General features: G+C 48.3%; 1 protein-coding gene across 2 annotated transcripts in view; it reads right to left on the reverse strand.

Moving 5' to 3' along the window:
- Window positions 1-20,029, reverse strand: part of DRAP1 (DR1 associated protein 1) — a 463,081-nt gene that overhangs the window by 244,414 nt on the left and 198,638 nt on the right. The gene's annotated exons all lie outside the window — the stretch shown is intronic.

The raw sequence follows: 20,029 nt of genomic DNA on the forward strand, positions 1-20,029 counted from the left end.
AGTTAGTTCTCGAGGAAACGGCAACGCCAAGTCTCCGTGCTGCTCTGCTCCTCCTCATGGAAAGTCAGAGATTGTCTACACTCTGCAATAAACAAGAACAGTGTTCCCTTCGAGTCCTTACTGTTTGGACAGTGTACTTTGTGATACAATACCTCTTTGGGTGCTTTTGCTTGTTAAATTATGTGCTCAAATATTAATACAGCGAAAGAAAAGAAAATGCAGTGCTTAAAGGTGAATGGGTGCATCGTGTGGGGGGGAGGGGTGGTGAAGTGATGCAGGGAGCCATGTGCAGAGAAGGAAATAGAGTGTGTAGGAGGAACGAGATGAAGTATGAAATATGCATATGGATTGTTCACAAAAACTTTCGGAGAAAAATAATGCAAATGTCTCACAGGTAAGATTCAGATGTATGTGGCGTGAAGGGCGTTATTTGGATGCAATAACAGAACATTCGGAAACAGGCAATCGAAAAATAGTCAGGTGGTAGGTTGTGTGAAACACAAGATTTTTACGTTTTAAGCCACGCTCGTAGGGCCTCATGTAGGTAAATAAATTTTACCGGTTCTTAAATACCGAGCCGTACCGAATCGGTAAATTAGAATCGGTAAGTTATATGTAGGTAAAAATTCGGTAACAGTTACCGATTCGGTAACATTCGGTAAATACGAATCGGAATTCACCGATTCGGTAAATACCGAGGTGATAATTACCGAATCGGAAAATACCGAGGTGGTATCTACCGATTCGGAAAATACCGAGGTGGTATCTACCGAATCGGAAAATACCGAATCGGTATGTACGGATTCGGTAAATAACATCACATGACTTGACGAAACAGCTAATCCTGTGCAACGACAGCCCACCCAACCAGGAACTGCCCACACCCAGGCAGGTGTACACAATTAGCCGACGTGGCCACACCCAGGCAGGTGTACATAATTAGCCGACCCTGGAGAGGCTTGGAGTGCAGAGGAGAGGCAGGGAGCAGTTGCATGTGCGAGCGGGAAACGAACAGCATGTCCAGCCAGAGAACACAGAAAGACGGAGGGGAAAGGAGGAGGAAGCTCAAATTCAGCCCCAAGGAACTCCAGGTGCTGGTGGAGGAGGTGGTGAAGCAGCACCAGAAGCTGTTTGGGAGGCAATCCCTGCAAGTGCCTGAGGCCGAAAAGCGCAACATATGGCTGGCCATCCAGGCGCAGGTCAATGCTGTGGGAGTGACCCACAGGGACATTGAGGTCCTCAAAAAGCGCTGGTATGACCTGAGGATTGTGACCAAGAGGAAGATGGGCGACATCCAGAAGGAGGCCAGCCAGACCGGAGGTGGAACCAACAGGGCACCTGCCCTCACCGAACTGGAGGAGCTGGTGGCGGCCACAATCGAGCAAGAGAGCGTCGTGGGTCTTGGGGACGCCGACAGCTCTGCCAGAGCCGCAACACACCAAGGTAAGACGAAAGCACAGCAATGTAGCCTCCCCTACCCCTATCCCACATCCCCCATTGTGAAACGAGAATCACACTGCAGTCCACACGTGTCAGTGCAGACAGGCAATGCATTCCGGGAGATGTAGTCAGGGCAACACTAACCATGACGTAAATGTCACAGGGCAACAAGGCATGTCACGCACTCGAGGCACAAGGAGACAGAGGACAGATTGGAATGTGAAATGATTTATTGTGACGCTTGCAATGCAGCCCTTCGGGGACACTGAGCCAATGTTGTTTTTCTGTCCACAGATGTGACATCATGCAGCACAGGGCATGCTGCAGGGGAGACGGCACACCGGCCACAAAAATCACCTCTAGCCAGCACGAGTTCAGACCAGGGAGCAGGCCCACTGGCAGCCGAACCACCAACACAGCCAGCCTCGCCGCACACAGAGCCAGCATCACCTCACCGAGAGCCAGCATCACCACAACCACAGCCAGCATCGCTACTCATGTTCGAATCACCGGCCACATCTCCGCTTGCAGGTGTGAGAATGAGGAGGCGTCCAGCAGCCAGGCTACGAGCCTTCGACACCTCGTCAGACGACAGCATGGGCCCAGAAGACCGCACCGGGCACCAGGAAGGGAGCCATCCCACTGTGCCCCACACCTCACAGGCAGCACAGACGGGAGCAAGAGGGCGCCGCAGGTCGCGTGTCCAGAGTCCACCAGCACCCACTGACGGCCATGGTGTCTTCTTGGGGCTCGAGGGCCAAATGTTGAAGCAACAGCGCCTGCAATCAAAGGCAGTTATGTCAGTCCAGAGGCACATGCGGGTGATGAAGACAAGCTTAGTCAACATGGACACAAACATTGGCGGCATGGCTGCGGGCATTCGGGACATGTCCCAGTCAATCCAGCAGTTGTGCAGCAAATTAGATGCTGACATCGAAGCACGGCGCCGGGAACGCCAGAGAAGGGACACTACCAGCAGGGCACTCAACCGTCTGGCAACTGCGACTTCCCTACTTTGCCGGCGCTCTGTGACGATGCAGGAGGGCCTAACACAGTGCTGCAGCGACCTGTCTCGGGGGATGGTGCAGGTGACAAGTGCACTAGGGGTGCTATTGACTAGTCAGGCGTCGACAACTGCTGCAGGGGATGCTGCGGAGAGCATCGACACCAGCAGCAGCATCACACCCCCCGTCCCCGAAGCACGCAGGAGCAGCAGGCGGCTTGGGGTTGGCTCTAGTGAGGATGCACAGGCCGTGCAATCCACCACTGCAGCGCGTATGCGCAAACATTGATGTGGCCATGCTTAGCCACTTCCCATTGGGTGACGTAACCCTGGACATACTCCTTGTATAGATGGTATATTGCCAGATTGGCCTGTTCATGTGTTCATGGCGTGGTGCCACATTAAACTACGTCATGACTTCTCACAACTCGCTGTGTCCCCTCACTTACTCAGAAATAGTTGCATGTGATCTCTGCCCGTCTCTCTCTCCCATCGATTGCAGTTGGCACTCTAGCTGCGTTGCCCTGTGGCTGGCCTGACTCATCCTCGTTGTCCTCAAAATATGTTAGTTCCACATCTGTACCTTTTTTCGTGGCAAGGTTGTGCAGCATTGCACAAGTGGCAATAATCTTGCAGCAGGTGATGGGTTTGTACTGGCGTGCGCCTCCGCTCTTGTGGAGGCAGCGGAACCTGCTCTTCAGTAGTCCAAACGTGCGCTCCACCACATTGCGTGTTGTTTTGTGGGCCACGTTGTATCGTCTCTCACTCTGGGTTGCTGGGTGTAGGTAGGGAGTGAGGATGAATGAACGGCATGCATATGCACTGTCGCCTGGATGAGTAGAAGGGAACCATCAGTTACATGCCTCTATACACTCTGATTTGCAGGTTTCAAGGGGCGTCACTGTTACTTACCCAGCAGGTATCCCTCTCCGAATTCGCCGGCACTCAGTCGTGTGTAGATCCCACTATTCTGGAAGATGTAAGAGTCGTGGGTGCTCCCAGGAAACTTTGCAACAATATCTGTGATGATGTTCCCTGCATCACAGATCACCTGCACATTGATGGAGTGGGTGGACTTCCTGTTCCTGTAGATGTGCTCTGTATCAGCTGGTGGACAGATTGGGATGTGTGTACCATCAATACAGCCGATGACATGGGGGAACTGTGCCATGTGATAAAAGTCTGTTTTTGTTTTCTGCAGTGCAGCCTGTGTGTTTGGGAAGCTTATGTAGTGGTGCATTCTCTGCATCATGGCATCCAGGAACTTCCTGAAGAAACGGGACAGGCAACTCTGGGATACACCACCCACCGCAGCTATCACCACCTGATAACTGCCGGATGCCAGTAGATGTAGGCTGCAGAGCACCTGCACATGTGGTGGTATGGCGTGCGCCCTTCTTGTTGGCTGGTCCAGGAGTGGGTGCAGGTCCCTTATCAGGTCCATGATGGTTTCGGGGTGTAGCCTGTACCTCTCATGTATCTCTGCATCAGTCAGCTGTAATAGTGTGATGCGTTGTCTGTAGATTTGTTCCTCCCGTCGCCACACCCTCAGTCCTGCTGCCTGTAGACGTAGGCGCCTTGCAATGACGTACATGGCGGCCATGTTGTCCACGCTGTTGCATTTTGGGATTGCTTATGTGCATTGTTGATGGTTACCACCTGCTTTCAATCCGTGTTAATTACCGACTCTTATTTACCGATTTTCCTGGATTTCTTAATTACCGACTGCTCCTACATGTCATTTTAAATTTTTACCACTTCATATTTACCACTTCATATTTACCGATTCGTTAATTATGTATTCGGTAAATATGAATCGGTATTTTAGAATTCGGTAACTATGAATCGGTATTTACCGCCTCATATTTACCGAAAAGTGGTTTTTGGACTCCTACATCTCACTTGTCTGAATACCGGTCGGTAACGGCATATTTACCGAAAATCGGCCGTTACCGACCGGTATTTCGCTACCTACATGAGGCCCTTAATGAACTGGGCCGCTCGCTCATCGTCAGTAGAAACAGGTAAACCCCTCATTTTGCTGCAAGAAGACATTCTATTGGCGTGAATATCACAAGGAAGCATTCTTCTGAAACTGAAAAACAATCTACTAAATATTAAATTGCCTGTCTAAATGCACCCTGGGGGTAAATAGAAAAACATGTCAAGACATTGTAGATCATTTCAATCCAGAATAACAGAGGTGAGATAACCCTAGTCTCTGTGTCCTTAATATAATTAAATGTTCATGTTTCCAAATGCTATACATTATCTGATTCTGTGGCAGAACTGGAAGCTTCACATTATGCAAGTTTAACAATGTATAATCAATCATCATAATTTACTCGTTTGTATTAGAATTCCTTAAAAATTGAGTCTGAGGATCAATCTGTCATGCAGATGAAATGAAAAATTTCACGAAGGAAAGTTTCAATTCTATTAAGGACGCGGAGACGATGATTATGCATTTCTTTCTTCACTCTTTATTGACAGCAAATTCAAAGAAACGTAAACCAAAACACTACAAAACTACGACTCCCATGAACACCGGGAGTAACCATGGCCACCAACAGTCCAATCAAGGAACATTCCGACTGTCCAAATATTCTAATCAGCAGCATAGTCCTTCCTCTTTCTGAGCTGAAGAAAGTTAAGCTCATTGGTAATCAATCTGCTTTGGAATCCGATCCTAGGATGAAAGTGTAAAAAAATTACTACCTTACCCCTAAACGAATCTCAGCAAAAGGCCAGACATTCAATACCTAAGGAATTGAATTCACCTAAACACTGGTATAATAACACAGAAAAAATATCAGCATACTGAAACACAATTCAATGGTAAGAAAAAAACAAATCGGAAACAGATGACAATAGTAGAATCAATACATTATCAACACAAGGCACAGTAGAATAACTGCAGTATGAATAAAGATATATTACTCCCTAGTAAGTAGAAAATCTCAAAACGACCTCCATAATTTTTATCAACAATCCGATTCTAAAAACCCCCAAGGGCGGGAGGCAACCGAAGAGTATGCCCAGGGGGGATAATCATCGCCTCCGCGTCCTTAATAGAATTGAAACTTTCCTTCTTGTAAACTAGGACATTTTTCATTCTATGGCAGGACCGGAGGCGAGGATTATGCATGTTCAAAGCTTACTTACCACCAGAGTAGCGGCCCCATGGATTGGCTTGAAATAAAACTTTTTAAAAGTGGAATCGGACGACCAATCCGCCGCGTTCATGATATCTTCCAATCTGCCCCCCACCTGGACAGCTTTGGAAGTCATAGTCACTCTGGTAGAATGAGCCCCAAACTCGCTAGTATCGATGCCGGCCTCTGTCATAATCCATCTAACCCACCTAGCAATGGTAGGGGATGACACAGCCTTGAATGGCTTTTTAATGGCAGTCAGAAGCTGCCGTTCTCCCGGAGGCCGCACCTGCAAAGTCAGTCCTCATAGGCCTTGAGGCATCTGACCACACACTGTTGCAGGGATTCTGCTTATACACAGAACTATGCGTAGAACCCCAGGACCTCAGTGAGTTGTGGTGTACCAGAAACTCACCTCAGAACCCAGAACCCAGTATCCGGCTAGCATAAGTGTCCCATTCGTTATCCGAGATTCAGCTCGGCGGTCCCAATGAATAGACAACCCAGAACAAGCGACTCAGTACATACTCAGGAATGGTGGGAATCGGAAATACCTGTTCGTATATTATTCTCACATCAGTCCACAACAATAATCAACAGAGACACGTTGTAAATAAAAGGAGTTTATTTTTATAGACCACGTGTCCTAAGATGCAGTACTTTGGCTAATACAAGCAGACAAATGATTAATATCAAAACCAGCAACATAGTTACAATACCATAGAATATAAAAGGGGTGATCATATTATAATGACAGTGGATACTACCACCTTCCCTTTACTAAGAAGCTAATATTATTATTATGCTAATAGAAGGTCTCTTAGGCTTGAATAGGGGACCCCATACCTCAAAGATCAGCTTAGTGAAATCACATCACAGGAGCATCAGGAGTCTTCTCGCAGGAAGGCTCGTCTTCGGTCTGAATAATAAACATGATGTCTGTGATACTAAAAGCACTAATTTTCAGGCATTTGCAGCTGCGCGTGTGTTATGGCTAAATAGTGGGCCGATCAACCTAGAGTGAAAAACATGCATTGTGTAATAACCCAGACTGTTTGTCACACCATGTACAGACCAAGGTCGCTGCGCAGAGCTTGGGATGGTAACAACAGCTTGCTCTTGTGTGAGGCAAGTCTCGAGTCAGCAGTTTGTTTTAAGAAATAACATGTAAACGCAGTGCCGTGTGCAAAAGCAAAAAGATGGCGTTCTAACATCTAACGTGGTTATGCTAACTTAACAATGCCTGTACGTATTCAGAGAGAACTCACTACACGCCCCCTTGATCGAAGCACTATTTAGTAGGCAAGAAAAGAGAGAACGCAGAGTTCAGTTTCGTCAGAGCAGAACAAGGCGTAACCAATCCAAAGGTTCAGCATGAGTTAAAGTCTGAAACGAAAAAATTTTGAAAAGCAAAAAGGGGAAACTGTGGTGTCCGGAAAAAAATATAATCAATTAAAAAAACTCAAAACAACCATCAGGGAGAAAGCGAAAAAAAAAAAAAGGTAAATGCTGCGGCAGGGTGCTGTCCAGGAGCGACAGGCGCCAAGGACGATAGTTCAGTCAATCCATGAATGTATAGGCAGCATATGTGGCAACCGCTTCCAACAAAAAATCATTTGCAGGGCCAGCGAAAGTCTCAGCCATCCAATCCATCAACGAAAAGGAACACACGTGTTCTTCAATCAGTGGAGCTTCCAGCACGATCAGAGGGCACCCGGAATGTTCCTCCAAATAGCTCATAGCCAAGAAGTTGTAGGCAGCTGTAGAGATGTCCCAATTACCCAGGATCCCATGTGCTGCTCCACAAGCCATTATCCGGACACCAGAACAGGTCAACTCGTGAGACACTAAGGGCCTCATTAGTCGATCGAAATCCGGCACCGGAGACACCAGGCTGGTCAAGCACAAATCCAAAGGCCATTCAAAGGGGCAATCCAGGCAGTGAAGCACAGGCTGCACGCAGGTGAAGTAGCAATACCGGAAGGATAATCCATATGCCAGGCTTAATGTCGCCAATGGCAGAGTTCCATAAAAGTCAAGCATCCTATCCCGAAGAAGATGCAGGCGGGACAGGTGCACGTGTGGCACAGAAGGAGCAGCCATTCCGTAGTATGAAAAGGAAAAGCAGCACACCCGCCACTAGTGCCAGAAGCAGCGGAACACCTCCAAAGATGCTCGAGAAAAGGGAATGAAAAAAGCCCGGAACCACACCAAAAATAGTTTGGAAAGAGGTCACGAGACCCGAGCCCACAAGTTTAAAAAAATGAGCCAGGCCGGTCGTGGACGAGGCATTGAAAATAGTTTGGATCAAAGAGCCGAAATGCAGGGGGAGGTCAGTATTCAGAAGCGCCTGTACCTCAGTGCGCGTATTAGCCACGTGAAGGTCGAATGTTTCACGAGATGAAGTCAAAGACACCTCTTTTTGGGACAATAGGGCGCTTATTCTGCTCAACTTGTTGAACTCTGCTTTCAAGGTTGGAATCGAAGGCCAGATGGAAGCATCCAGCCGCCCATGCGGGGGTGGAAAGAGAACATTATTGCAGCAGACCACTTTCTGCGAGACAGTTACTATATACGGGATTCCCACTAACATCCCACAGCAAGCTTCACTATTCAAAATCAAATAACTACCGTTAGCAAGCAGTGTGAAAGAAGGCGTAATCACAGGCACTGGGACACCTCGTAGGATGCAGGCTAAGTTCGGTGCTTGTACATTGCATGCGCCGTGTAATTGAATGTGCCTACATACCAAGGAATGGTCTGGTGACGTGGTACATTCCTCGCCTTTCAAATAAACCTCAGTCCCGTCCCTAGTACATCGATACGTAAAGGGGAGGGACCAAACCTCATGTATGAAAGCGGTGCCCAGCGGTTCATATCTACCCAAAGCATAATGTTTCATACAAGACGTAAACTTAAAAAGCGCGAAAGGTAGTGTTATCAATCCGTGTGCTAGCCACGTAGCCGAATTGATCTCTGCTACTGAGAAGGGCAACGGTTCTAACTTTTCAATATGCAACAATGAATATGTAGCATCCTTCATGGACATAAAGCGCTGTTTGTCAGTAAGGTTAAAGGGAAGGAATAACGATGTAGTGTTCAGATAGTCCCAAGGGACCTTCCCTGCCTTCAACGTCTGCAACGTCCATGCAAACTGCATAACAGAACGCAACTGGTTTTGACCATGATATAACACAGACATATCATCATGCACAATATCAACAACCGATGAAACAATATTATCTAATGTATAAATCCTAGAAGAGAGAGTGCTAATGCTGTTATCTATAACGGCTAAAACCTTTTCCATGTTGGCTTGGTCAATAGCCCTCAATCTGGAAGCCGCCTCAATCTGTGACAACTTCCAGACTTCGTTGTAAATAGCATACGCCCACCTCTTGGTTCTGCCACCCACAGGACCCTTAACAAAATCATTCAAATCTATTTTGTCATGTAATTGTGATAAATGAACTTTGACAGACGCCAAAGTGGAATGTCGCAGCCAAGATTGACATAACTTGCCCACAGAGTATGTAGTTACTGTATGTGACGACTCAAACCGAGGGTCTACGCGTTCCTGAGAATACCCCGGTTTCAGTCCCAGAAAACGTCGTTGACAGATATCTGAACTGCTTTGCCAAATTAACCAACCCTCACTATTAACTTTCGAAATATTGAAAGATGTATTTGAAACTAAGGTGCGCAAAGCAGCAAGGGACAGATCTGTGTGATTATCCCAATTGGGATAAGCGCCCAGATCCGGCACAGAAGGTGACTTCAATTGTTTAGAAGTAGCCAATCCAAAACATGTGGTTTGGAAGATGGATGAATTTAAAAATAAAATATGATTTGGTATAAGACAGGCACGATGTAAAGCCTCTGTACCCTGTACCTGCCACGGCTTGGAACCCCAAACCGACTTTAGATCAATAGTAGCCTTCCATACATCATAACCCTTGATTGACAACTCGTCCATAAAGGACTTAGAATAAAGTAGCTTCGTGTGTGTCAGTCTAACCTTTGCGGCAGACTCAGGCAGCACCTTAAAATAAAACGCTGCCGGGTTGGAAACACTGAAATCGGTAAAATATGAATACTTGTTAACCAGTGTTTGTGAACTTCCGAATTCGGGAGTAGGACAGTGTTCCCATTGGGTAAAATTTACAAAATTTCTAAATGTATTTGCTTTATGCAGGAAATGATTGCCATAATGTTGAAAACAATACTGTTCCGCATAATTAGCCGCATTTTCGTATAAATCTTCAGCATCAAAAGCTGCATAATATTTCAAATCAGAAAACAGTGATTCAATGGCGTGTACATCCCAATCATCAGAACGTATGTTCTGCCTAACCACATCACCCATAGAAACACGAAATACATTAGGTACATTAATGACCTCTGTAGGCCCATGAATTTGGAATTTAACAGCATCCCATGCGATTCCATCCAAGACGGGCCAGGCCGTAATATTCACAAAAGTCTGGTCCCTCTTCATGATGTGGGACGAGGAGTGGGGGGCCAAAGTTCCATTGATAAGTCTAATTGTCGATCTCTCAGTCAGATAGTGGCCATCCACAAGACGGAAAAAAACTATCACGAACCCAATGGACATAAACAAAAAAATACTGAAAAGCAACAGCCAAATGTATGTCCAAGGGGCAATCAAAAAATGTCTCTTAAACCAGCTGAAAAAAACAGCAACGTTCGATGGGGGGCTTGAGGGCAACGAGTTAGTGTCAAAGGAGAAACGGGACTGTCCAAGCGCCGTAGATTGTAAAACAGGCGATGGACCACGTGTAGGATAAGCATACTCAGTCTCTTCGGGCAAACCACCAGCCGATGGTATCAACAAGGGATCAGTAACCGATTGCATCTCGATGGCAACATCAGGCAAGGTGTTAGAAGCAAGAGTCAACATTGAATTTCTTTGCATCGTCTGGCATGAAACTGCTGGAGTCATGCTAAGAAGTATCGGCCACTCGCTGAAGTTTGACATTGTCAATAGAGATGTACCTGTTTTCTTTGCGACCAGGAAGTGGAGGTAAAATGACTGTTCTTGTACCCTGCACCCCAAGCACTGGAACTGGTGCACGATAAGAGGGGCCGAACTCCTTCTTGTTCTCCACCTTCTCACGGACCAGATCTCCAACTCGGGGTAGCCAGCCGACTACCGGAACCTGAACTTCAACTTCAGATGTGGAGGGCATGTGTTCCTTCGATAGAGTGTCTCTGGCTTCTTGTAGAGTCTGTAAAACAGCACAGTGATCATCTACGTCAAAGGGTGCGGTCGACGCCGCCATGTCTAGACCATCAAGGTCTGGTACAAACATTCTGATTCCGAAGAGCATCATGTACGGGGTCCGCCCACCCAGAGACCTTCTAGGGAGATTATTAAGTGCACGTTGGACGTTATACAAATGGGCTAGCCAGTTCCGGCCTGTGCCTAAAACACGGGCTGTCAATGATTGCTTTAAGTCACGGTTCATTCGCTCCACCACACTATTACCCTCAGGTCGGTAGGGGGACGAAAATTTGACTAGGACCCCCAAATTTCTCATAGCCTCCTTGTAAGCCTTAGAGGCGAACGCAGGGCCCTGATCAGAATGGAAGGTACCACACGCAAAAGTTCCCACAAAGACACGCAAATCTCTGATGACAGTCCGCGAGTCAGCACTCCTTTGTGGCCATACCCACAGAAAACGTGTGCACGAATCCACTGCAACCAAGATGTACTTGTACGCAGTATCAGAAGAAAAAGGACCGCAGTGATCCAAATAAACACAACCAAATGGTTTATTGGATATATACAACTGTGTTTGTGATGGGCGCGCAACAGTAGAAGGTTTAATCTGTTGGCAAATGTCACAATCAAGAACATAAGCGCGCGCTTGTTTATATAAACCAAACCACCAGTAACGTTGTTGTAGCAGAGATATTGTGGCTGACACTCCGGCGTGGGCAGACGCCAACCCCTCATGAGCAGCCAGAATCAGTGCGGGTCTGCAGTCCGCGTTGGGAATAATTCTGTCACCAACGTCGTTAATCCTCACTAATGGGACATTATCAGGACTTAAATGGTAAATGTAACGAGAAGGAAAACCCTTCGGGTAATCGCCTCCCTTTTCTGTAGCAGCAATAGCTGCCAAGATGTCATCATCAATCTTACTCTTTGATCTGGTAACTGCTGCCACCAAGTATGTAGCCACTGCTGTTTTAGCTGCCTCGTCAGCCAAGCTGTTGCCGACAGCATGGACACCAAGTCGCTGGTGACCAAGAGTGTGAATAACATTCACGAGAGGGAGACGTTCTTTAAAGTCTGCCACTCGAACCCAAAGCGTTTTATGCTTAATTGTGCCACCTTTTGTGTCTCGATAGTCATTCTGAGACCAGAAGTGTAAATTGTCATTATAGGACTGGACACAGTAGAAAGAATCACTCACTATTAGAGTAGTGACTCGGGGATCAGCAAACTCCAGTGCAAGCACTAGAGCCCGAAGCTCCGCCAATTGCGCGGTACAATCGCCCAATGACTGCGTATGCACTGCATCAGATTGGAATTCACCATTTACGAAAGTACCTACGACAATTGCGCAAGCCGCTGAGTAGGCGTGCTTTGATCCAATTGCGGGCTGCGCAGACCCGTCAGTGTATATGACACAATGGTATTCTTCGAGCGGGCGCAAAGACAGAGGAGCCGGATGAACGAATTCATACTGCAAGAACTCTTGAGTCTGTAATGAGGCATCAAAGATGTAGGTGACGTCTGGCGACGTCAGTGTTGTGGCCCATTGTATCCACCGAGGATGCAAAGCTTTAGAATTTGGTACACTTGCCTTTGTCACCGCTTCTAAGGCAGGATAGGGTGTTACAACCAGAATCTGTTTCCCATGTGACAGTGCGCGTTCTTTAAGGATCGCCATCTGTACAGCAGTCAGAACTTTTTCGACCGCGGAAAAACGTAATTCAGCAGAGGTGTACAAGTGGGATTTGTACGCAATGGGGACTGTATCGCCCTCATTAAACGTCAAATACGTGAAACCCACGGCGCCTGGCACTATTCTTATTACCAGGTTGGTGCGGTTATCACGTGTCAGCAAATATTGTGAAGCAAGAAGGTCAGCCTGTAAAGACTGTAAAATTTTAGAATGTTCCAGCTGCCAGCTAGACTTCGAAAATGTGGGTTGTACCAAGGCGTAAAGCGGCTTGATACGCTGGGCATAATCAGGAATGTACGTACGGCCGAAATTCAGAAAGCCCAGCAGAGATTGTAATTTCTTTAGTGTCGTTGGCGCACTCAAGCATGCGCACTTCTCCAGAAAGTGGGGAGCTAACCCCTTACCTTCATTATTGAGCTCGTAGCCCAAAAACAACACTGTATATTCCGCGATGTGAGACTTCGCAAAATTGAATTTGTAGCCATAGTCAGCAAAACTCACTACAATATTGTCGACTCGAGACAGATGCGGCAACAGCTCGTCATCCGTGAGGTAGATATCGTCAACATAGGAGTATGCCTCGGGGTCTATTCTTTCTAAGAGAGAAACCACGCGAGCGGAAAAGACGCCAGGGCTATTTTTGTAGCCCATGGCTAATCTCGAAAACTGTTTTTGTTTACCGCCCGAAGTAAACGCTGTCCACTGGCTACTCAGTGTGGACAGGTTATGGCTAAAAAAGCCATTGGAAATGTCAAGTGTCGTTTTAAACCGTTTACGCACGAGACTGTCGACTAGAGCCGAGCTATGTGTATTTTGTACCGCGCAGGTCCGGCAATGGGAGTTTAGGTGCCGGTAATCCAAAACTAAACGGTACGAGCCGTCAGGCTTCGTTACAGTGAATAAAGGGTTATTCATAGGGGACACACAAGTTTCAATCACACCCTGATATTCCAATTGTTCAAGGATCGCCGCGACGTGAGGTCTAGCTTCACGACGCATGGGATATTGGGGCTGAGGCTGGGGCATAGACCGCAATGGAATCTCATGGCAGGGGGACAACCGGTCCCAACCCACTTGAGTACGATATACCGCTGGCGCAAGCGCCAGCGCCCACTCACCAGCGTACATTTCAGCTTGGTCCTTAGGCACCGTGTGCGCAAAGGACGGGAGGATTTTCTCCTCCCCTCTAGGAGCTTCCAAAATGAAGGCTGGGGGCCAATCTGCCTCCGCTAGGAGGATATCATAGGTGGTGGTCAGATTATCCCAAAAAATCCCTTTTATAGTACGTTGTATGTCACCCTCTATTAATAAGACTATTTCATAAAGTCTATCAGGGGGAGCCACTCTGGTGTCAGCTGTTTCAACAGTAACCAATACATCAGTTGCTGTCGCCGCCAGAAATGGACGCAGAGCTTGACGGACTATGGTAATTTCTGCTGCGCTGTCCAGTAGCGTCAGTGCCCATGTCCGGTTCTGAAGCTGTGTCCGCACTATCTGAGGCATATTTTGCCGTCAGAGCCGCCACTTTCTTCTTCTGAAACGGGTGTCTTTGTCGAGCAAACTCGTCCTGCTTGCCTTTACCCTCAGTCTGTCGGGGTTGGTCACGCTGTTGTGGAGCACCCCGACCTTTGCCACCGCCTCCGCCACCAGACTGTGTAGCCGATGTGTCCTGTGAAGAACGAGGAGAGCGCGGTTCAGAAACCTGAAATCTATCAGGAGACTTAATAGTAGCACGATCTCGCAGATCATAAGTGCGTTCACTACTTGACTGAACGGGAGAGGCAGGCCGAGAGCCCTGTTTCTGCTGCTGCTGCTTTCCCTGTTGTTTAGTCCGCCAAGGTTGTTTTGGAAAAATTGGCCGACCATCCTTACCAAAAGTTTCTGCCTTACCCTGCTGCTTAGAATCGGGATTTTTGATCACAGGCTTAACTCCTAAAGAGCTACGACCCAAATCACGATATGCTTCTGAAATTATTTTTGCAAATTCCTGCGGCTTGTCCTCTTCAGCAACTTTCTTCAGTTCATTACGAACCTGAAAGTGCAACGCATCACCCTTAAGGTTTCCCATTATCATGGTAGCCACCAGGCCAAAATCTCCGAGGAGCCGCATCCCCAATTCTATCGCAGACTCCGCTCCATGGTCCTCTTGAACCTGTTTAATTATGGAGGGCAGCTGTAACATAGACGGAGTGCCGAAGCACTGCGCGTACGTCGCAGCAAAAATCTTACCCCAGGATACACAATCATCTATATGGGGAACTAAGTCTTTAGGCAAACTAATGGTGAGGATCCTGTGTTTTTCCACAGGAGTTGTATGCGGATAAACCGCCTCTATTTGGTCAAATTTTTCAGCAAGCCAAAAAGGATAATCATCCCTTGTGAGGGGGCGCTTGCCCATAACAGAATTGACCATAACAGGACTAATGACCACCGCGTGACGATCACTAGGTTGTCCCGCACTAACAGGCGCCCCCGCCTGTACAGTGCGCGACACATACTGCACCAACGCCCTATATACTGATATAAGGGCAGTGTGTAGTACACGCAATTCAGCCACCGTCACCGTGAGGTAACGGGGATGAGGCGTAAATCCGGCTAGTACCGGCCAAGTGGCCCCTGCAATTGATAAAGGGCCCATTCTCGGCGGTATAACCACATGGGGGAGGGCGCCATTAAACCAAATCTGATGTTGCCAAGCAGATATTGGTATCTCCTGTGTCCTATACGGCGCATAGTTAGCAGGCACGGCAGTAGCAGTGTAAGAATGAAAGGTATCGTCATCCCCACTGACTGCCGGAATCGTCACCCAGGAATAGAACAACTCAAACGGGTGAGCCGCATCGGCTCCCACCACAAAGATGACGTCCATGCCCGTGTCCGGCACCCCATACTGCGTCAAATGACGTTTCAGAGCTGCACGGCTGTGCGCCGCAATGTCTACTGCCATAAGGACAAGCTATACTTCAAGTATTTAGTAGCACAAGGGTTCAATAACCTTTTTAATGATCAAGCTTGAAGGAACCTATATCAATAGAACTAGGTAGGTTTAAATCCGTCAGACTTGTTATCCGGAAACAAGAATGAGGGTGCTGTGGACTAAATGTAAGCACTACTAAGGCGTTTCAACTCATAGACCAAACGTTAGGTGCGCCATGTTGCAGGGATTCTGCTTATACACAGAACTATGCGTAGAACCCCAGGACCTCAGTGAGTTGTGGTGTACCAGAAACTCACCTCAGAACCCAGAACCCAGTATCCGGCTAGCATAAGTGTCCCATTCGTTATCCGAGATTCAGCTCGGCGGTCCCAATGAATAGACAACCCAGAACAAGCGACTCAGTACATACTCAGGAATGGTGGGAATCGGAAATACCTGTTCGTATATTATTCTCACATCAGTCCACAACAATAATCAACAGAGACACGTTGTAAATAAAAGGAGTTTATTTTTATAGACCACGTGTCCTAAGATGCAGTACTTTGGCTAATACAAGCAGACAAATGATTAATATCAAAACCAGCAACATAGTTACAATACCATAGAATATAAAAGGGGTGATCATATTATAATGACAGTGGATACTACCACCTTCCCTTTACTAAGAAGCTAATATTATTATTATGCTAATAGAAGGTCTCTTAGGCTTGAATAGGGGACCCCATACCTCAAAGATCAGCTTAGTGAAATCACATCACAGGAGCATCAGGAGTCTTCTCGCAGGAAGGCTCGTCTTCGGTCTGAATAATAAACATGATGTCTGTGATACTAAAAGCACTAATTTTCAGGCATTTGCAGCTGCGCGTGTGTTATGGCTAAATAGTGGGCCGATCAACCTAGAGTGAAAAACATGCATTGTGTAATAACCCAGACTGTTTGTCACACCATGTACAGACCAAGGTCGCTGCGCAGAGCTTGGGATGGTAACAACAGCTTGCTCTTGTGTGAGGCAAGTCTCGAGTCAGCAGTTTGTTTTAAGAAATAACATGTAAACGCAGTGCCGTGTGCAAAAGCAAAAAGATGGCGTTCTAACATCTAACGTGGTTATGCTAACTTAACAATGCCTGTACGTATTCAGAGAGAACTCACTACAACACAATTTTGGGGACTCAGAAAAAGCTGGATATGATACCGACCTGATACTCGTTTTTGTCCTCCGAGAGATGTTGAATGTAACCCCCTCTGGGGTAAAGACCCTAGCCGAGATATCCAAGGCCCTCACGTCCGACGATCTCTTACAGGAGATGAGGCAGAGGAGCATGGCAAGCTTTGCCGAAATCTCCTTCCTGGACAAATATTGGTCTCCAGCTGAAATAACGGGATAACTGGGCGTTCCATCTGGATGTAAACAAATCCACTTGACACGCACCCCAAAGCGCAGTCAGCGCTTGGAAAACTGCCCGGGTCGAGTCTCCAGTCGCTGGCATCCTTGAAGTGTCTGGAATTCCAGTCTGCCACCGAGTTCTGCGACCAGGGAAGATATTCCGCTGTCACCGATATCTGACGGTGAAGGCAATAATTCCAAAAGTCTTTGGCCAGCTCCGCTAGAGTCCTGGATCGGGTACCCTCCAGGTGGTTGATGTATTGAACCGCCGTCGTGTTGTCCATCCGGAGGAGCACACAACATGAAACCCTGTCCCTCGTCAGGGACCAAATGGCGAAGGAGCCCGCAAGCAGCTCCAGACAGCTCCTCCTCTGTCCATCTTCCTCCCATAGTGATCGGCCCACACCTGGCTCCCCAGCCCAGGCGGCTGGCATCCGACTCGATCACTAGATCCGGCTGCGACCCAAAGATCGCCCGACCGTTCCAAGCTTCCATGTGGTCGATCCACCACTGAAGCTCCGTCCTGGCCTCCTGATTCAGAATCACCAGTTCCAAATAGGTGAGCCCTCTCCGCAGATGGGATGCTTTCAGCCTCTGCAGTGCCCTGTAGTGCAATGCACCTGGAAAGATGGCCTGTACCGAGAATGACAACAAACCAACAATCTTATCCAGCTGTCAAAGGGATATCCTGTTCCTTCTGAGAACCTTCCGTAGCTCCTTCGTGATCTTGGCGATCTTCTGAACTGGTAGATTCAAGGTCGCCACGTTCGTGTCGATCTTGAAGCCCAGGAAAATCATCTGCTGGGGGACCAACTCCGACTTCTCCTGGTTGATGGTGATCCCCAAACCCTGGAGCAGAGAGATGGTGGTATTCAGATGGGAAATCAATCGCTCCCGAGACTGATCCATCAGCAAGATGTCGTCCAAGTAGATAATCAGTCGTATGCCCAAGGTGCGTAGGTGTTCCAACACTGGCTTGAGGAGCTTGGTAAAGCACCAAGGTGCTGATGAAAGGCCAAACGGCAGGGTCCGGAATTCGAAAATCTGTCTCCTCCATTCGAACTGGAGAAACCTGCAGTGAGGGGGAAAAATGGGAACTGAAAGGTAAGCGTCCTTGAGATCCAGACGCGCCAACCAGTCGTTCTGCAGTAGAAGGTCTCGCAGGAGGTGAATCCCCTCCATCTTGAAGTGGCGATAAACTAGCCACTCATTGAAAGATCTGAGGTTGATGACTGGGCGGAAATCCTTGTCCTTCTTCTCCACCAAGAACAGGTTGCTTACGAAGCCCCTGGGATGTAGCTCTGAGAGGGAAACCGCCCCTTTGTCCAGAAGATCCTGGACCTCGTGATCTATCAGGGATTCTTCCTAAGCGGAGAAAACTAGGGGCCGAGGTCTGACTGCTTGGATTGGGGTCCCGTAAAACTCTATGTGAAACCCCCTTACCGTCTCCAGAACCCAAGGATCTGAGGAAACTTCGGCCCATCTGTGTGAAAACATGCTTAACCTCCCCCCTAAACGATGAGGAGATAACAGACTGGGACTTACCACCATTTCCACCGGCGTTGTTGTGGGCCCCTCCACGGCCCCGGCTGTTCTTGCCCTTGCCACCACAGGAGGGATAGAATGTTCCTTGTTGGCCATCCTGCCAGCCGTTATTCCTTCTCGCCTGGGCTCTGTTAGGGCCTTGGTGTGACATACGGCCGGAAGAGCAACCCCTGCCTCTTCCAGCCCCTCCAAAAGCCTTTCCAGGTAACATTTTCTTTATCGACGTCTGCGCCTTGTCCAGAGCAGAGAATGTTGCAACGAACCTCCCCAGCTCCTTAACGAAGGGATCGCTGAAGAGTGTGCCATGGGCCACCGGACCAGCCTCCGAAGAAGAAAGCTCCCCTAGCTTAGGATCTATCTTCAGAAGAAGCAAACGGCGATGCTCCGCGGAAAGGGCGCAGTTAGCATTGCCCAAAAGCACATCGCTCTCTGCGCCCATCCCGCACGTCGTCTGTGGGAAATGGTTGACTGGACTCCTTGGATCGTTCTGCTAGCTCTATAATCTTAGTCAGTGGCCCAACTACATCAGGCCCTCCACGATCTATCTATCCCCTTCTTGGGATCCTTTACGTACTTACTAAAAAAGGTGCACAGCTGTGGGTCTATCTCTGGCGTAGCTGTGACCTTGTCAGGCAGGGAAGGACGAGTGCACTCTGATCTACGGCAGGCCCTCACCTCCTGAGAGAGTGGCTGCCTGATCTTATTACCAACATATTCAGCCACTTTCTTGTCTGGGACCTATTCTGTGGAACGAGGCCTGAAAATCCCCGTAGGGCCAAACATGTCAGAAGAAGCGCCCTCAGTGTTCCCGGTCTCAGAGCAGGAGGATTGTGGGTGCCAAAACCGGCCCGAATCCTGCGTCTCCTCCGAGGAGCCATCAGCATCCTCAAACTCGCCCTCGCCCATGTCAGGGAGCCCCTCTTCGGGGTCAAAATCAGTGGTGACCTCGTTGCTGGCAATCCTGGGTATCTCCTCCTCCCGGTAGGGTGATTCTTTAAGCGTTCGCGCACTTTTGAGAAAGACTTCAGTCAGTCGACTGAAGCCCTCAAGGTGCTCCGCGTCACGCTTGGGAGCCTTTCGTGGGCGTGCTGGGATCACCCCACTAGGCCCAGCCCCCCCGTCTCCCAAAATCCCCGTGCCTTTGAAGACATGGGCGGACAACGCTGTCCTGCAGGGGGGCCAAAGCTTGCGCAATGGTGTGAGAAAGAAGCTTGTCCACCCCTGCAGGAAGGCGCTAAGGGGGGGCCTTGTCCTCCTCAGAGGAATGCGAGGGCTCCTAGTCATGGTCTCTCTGAGACATCATATCTAATGGAGGGCAGGAGCACAATACAAAAACACACGCCCGTATGATACTGTGGGAAGCCCCCTCGCTCGTGCTCCTTTGGAAGGAAATATGTCCGTGACAACAGGACTAAATATCCTAGGCTGCCGGTTGCACCTAGGAAGAAAAACAATCACCGTGGGCTATGCCCTTCAACTACAACCGCAGCGCAGTGTCAAGCGAGGGTTGGGGGAGAAGGAGGCACGAGTGCAGAACGCTCACCTTCCCCAAGCGCACACGAACCACGGGAGCGCAGCGAGCAGCTCCGTGGATCGCTAAAAGCGCGATAGAGGCGCGAAATAGCG

The sequence above is a fragment of the Triturus cristatus genome, chromosome 9 (assembly GCF_964204655.1).
Source record: "Triturus cristatus chromosome 9, aTriCri1.1, whole genome shotgun sequence".
NCBI lineage: Eukaryota > Metazoa > Chordata > Amphibia > Caudata > Salamandridae > Triturus > Triturus cristatus.